Below are 4130 nucleotides of genomic sequence, written 5' to 3'. Positions count from 1 at the left end.
ATCGCATGCGATTATCTTGTTTTATACTACGCCTAACACCTCTTTAGAGCTACTCAAGAGAGAGTCTAAAGAAAGAACCTGAGACTTGAAAGAGCTAGGTTAGAATCTAGACTCGAGAGAGCAAGATTAGATCTGCATAAATAAGAGATAGGGACTTAGAGATAAGCTCTGTTTTCCAACCTGCATCGCATGCACCCTAGAGATAGGTATGATATTATGTGGTCGACTTATTTGTGCATGTGTCATTTTGTCATCGCATAAATAAGAATAGAGGCTTATGTGTAGGTCCTACAGACATATCGCATATATCGCATGCATTCTAGCATTAGAAGCCGTAGCATTCGCATCGAGAGATGGTTTACTATTGTATGTGTGTTGCATGATAGCATAACATGAACGCATCCTAGGAAGTGTTAGCTGAAACCCTTGTCAACCCGTTCACCACATACTCATCATATCTTCCATTAGAGACTATGCATTGCCAAACCTCTATGATTTCTCTCTAGGAATCATGAGGCCTGCCCTCGATGGAAGCCGATTCGAAATAAAACCGGTGATGCTGCAGATGATCCAATTTGCAGGATAATTCGGAGGATGGTGTGGCGAGGGCCCGCATACCCACCTCCGTAGCTTTATAGAAATCTGCAATACTTTTGTGTTCCCGAACATCTCTGCCGAAGAAGTTCGACTAACTCTGTTTCCATTTTCTCTTTGTGATCAGGCAAGAAAATGGGCGTATTCCCTCAAGCCGGAAGAGATCACTTCATGGGAACAGGTCGTAGAGAAATTTATGAAGAAATATTTTCCACCTACTGAAAATACTAAACGAAGGAAACTAATCACAAATTTTGAACAATACATGGACGAACCGCTCAGTGATGCCTAGGTGAGGTTTAAGAGGTTGGTCAGGGACTGTCCATACAACGGATTACGAGACTGCCTTCAGATGGAAATCTTTTATCACGGTTTAAATCCCGCTTCGCAGACTACTACCAATTCGGCAGCCGCTGGTGGTCTGCTAGACAAGACGTATGACGAGGCTAAGAACATCTTGGATTGCATCTCTAAAAACCATGAGGATTGAAGAGAGAGTGATCAGAGACTGAGAATCAAGGATAATGATGCAAGTAATGGTGCTATTGCTTCATTACAGTATCAGATGACCGTAATGATGAACTTAATTAATCAAAACACTGCAAAATGGGCAAGTAAATGCAATTAATCAAAACACCGCAAGGTGTGCGACTTGCGGTGAAGGACACGCAATGGAAAAATGCCCATAAATTCCATAGTCTATTTACTTTGTGAAAAATAATCCATTTTCTAATACCTACAACCCCGGGTGGAGAAACCACCCTAATTTTTCATGGAAGAATCAACAGCAGAATTTCCAATCTGTGGCGCATAAAGAAGGGTCACCTGGATTTTTCCCACGAAATAACGGTCAGACAAGCAATCAAGCCAGTAGCTCGCAACCACTGCAATCTTCCTCCTTGGAAAGCTTGTTGAAGCATTATATAGAGAAAAGGAAATTGTGCTTCAAAGTCAGGCTACGTTCATCCGCAATTTAGAATTACAGATGGGCCAGATTGCAAGCGAGCTAAAGAACAGATCACAAGGGGCTCTACTGAGTTCAACAGAACTCCCTTGTAACCCGGGGGGATTAGGTAAAGAGCAATGTCCAGTCATGACATTGCAGAGTGAAAAAACTGTGGAAGGAGAAAGAAAGAAGCCTAGTCGGACCTTTCCCATTGCGTTGGAACCTGAAATTGCAGTGACTCAAGAAGAAGAAGGAGAAAAGAAGCAATAGAGCCAGAAGTTGCGTCCACCTCAAAGCCAACAGAAAAGGGGACCGTGAGAGTGCAGTTACCACCTTTCCCGTAGAGACTCATAAAGAAAAAGAATGACGAGGTATAGTACCAACACTTCTTGTCTATGTTAAAACAATTACATATTAATATTTCGTTCAGTGAAGTGATTGAGGAGATGCCTGCATACGCGAAGTTTCTGAAGGATATGGTAACCAAGAAGAGGGGCACTGGTAAGTTTGCCATGGTGGCTTTAACACAGAGTTCGAAATCAATAATTCCACCAAAGATGAGCGATCCTGGGAGCTTTACTATACCTTACTCCATTGGAGGTCTGTACATCGGGCAAGCATTGTGTGACCTTGGAGTAGCATCAACTTAATGCCTCTGTCGATCTTTAAGCAGCTGAATATGGGGCAACTTGTACTCACAACTGTGACTCTCCAACTTACAGATAGATCTCTGATGCATTCAGAGTGGAGGGTGAAGGACGTGCTGGTCACCATTGACAAATTTATCCTACCAGCCGATTTCATCATCTTAGATTACGAAGCCGACGAAAATGTGCCCATCATCCTGGGACGACCATTTTTATCAACAGGTTGTGCCCAGATTGATGTGCATAAAGGAGAGATCACTTTGATCATAAATGGACAGGATCTCAAGTTCAACATCATCCGTGCCATGAAGTTTCCTAATGAAGAAGACCTGCATGACTCTTACGACGACCAAAATTTGACTGAAGAAGAAAAGCTTGACGAAGAGAATGAAGAAGAGGATGCAAGCACATCAATTGTTGCATATAATGCGATCATAAAAAGTTGAGATGATCGCAACCCAAGAAGAAGAGCCAACAGAAAAAGAAGAAAGAAAAATAACGCAACCGTCCTTAGTAGAACCACCAATAATGGAAATGAAGACCTTGCCAAACCACTTAAAGTATGCATTTTTGGGGCAGAATGAGAAGCTGCCAGTAATTATCTCCTCAGAACTTAATGAAGACCAGGAGAATGCGTTGATGAGCATTCTAAGAAAACATGTGCGAGCAATTGGTTGGACGCTCGTAGACATCCGAGGAATTAGCCCCACATACTGTATGCACCGCATTCGTCTCGAAGAAAACCACAAGGCATTGATCGAACATCAGCGCAGACTCAACCCTACGATGAAAGAGGTCGTTAAAAATGAGATCATCAAGTGGTTAGATGCGGGCATTATTTATCCAATAGCAGATAGCATGTGGGCCAGCCTCGTGCAGTGCGTGCCAAAAAAGGGTGGCATGACGATAGTCTTGAACGAAAATAATGAGTTGATACCGCAAAGAATCGTCACCGGGTAGCATATTTGCATGGACTACCGCAAGCTGAATGCGGCAATGAAGAAAGATCATTTCCCTATAACGTTCATTGACCAAATGCTAGATCGTCTAGCCGAAAATGACTTTTACTGCTTTCTAGATGGCTATGCCGGGTATAACCAGATTATGATTGCTCCAGAAGATCAGGACAAGACCATATTCACCTACCCATATGGGACATTNCATTTGCTTTTCGCCGCATGCCGTTCGGCCTCTGCAATGCACCGAGCACGTTTCAAAGGTGCATGATGGCCATCTTTTCAGACTATCTTGAGGACTCTGTTGAAATCTTCATGGACGACTTCTCTGTCTATGGGCACACCTATGAAGTCTGTCTGGCCAACCTGATGCTTGGTTTTATGAAGTGGAAATGTGAATGCTATGAATTGATGGAATTGCGTTGTGCACTTTAGTTTCCCCAGCAGAGTCCAAGTATAAATTCCTCTGAGTTTCTTGGTAAGTCCAGGGTCGAACACAGGGACTTGTGAAAACAGATTGCATTGGTAATTTTTATGAAGAACTTCGCGGTAACTAGATAAATAAATAAATTGTTGGGTTTGTTGTTTGCGTTGATGAAAAAGAAATAAATAAATGCGGCGGATTTGAGAAAAGGTAGTTATGTGATAGATACAATGAGTATGCGATGAACGGGTTGAGAAGAACTTTAGCTAGCTTTACTTAGGAATGCGTCAAACTATGCGACCATGTTACAACCATGCACAACAACTCATTTTCCAATGCAAATGCAATGCTCCTAAGGTTAGGACGCATGTGTTGAATGCAAAAATGTCCATAGAGCTTATCCCTAACTCTCTACTCTTGTCCTATGCGATGATGCAAAATGCATAAAAGGAAGGTGACCGCATACAAGCATATCCTATCTCTAAGATGCATGCAATGCGTTGATAACAAATAGTGCTTATTCTTAAGCTCCTATTTCTTGATTATGCATTCTAATCTGGCTC

This window comes from Benincasa hispida, chromosome 4, assembly GCF_009727055.1.
Source record: "Benincasa hispida cultivar B227 chromosome 4, ASM972705v1, whole genome shotgun sequence".
Lineage (NCBI taxonomy): Eukaryota > Viridiplantae > Streptophyta > Magnoliopsida > Cucurbitales > Cucurbitaceae > Benincasa > Benincasa hispida.
This window is presented reverse-complemented; position numbering follows the sequence as displayed.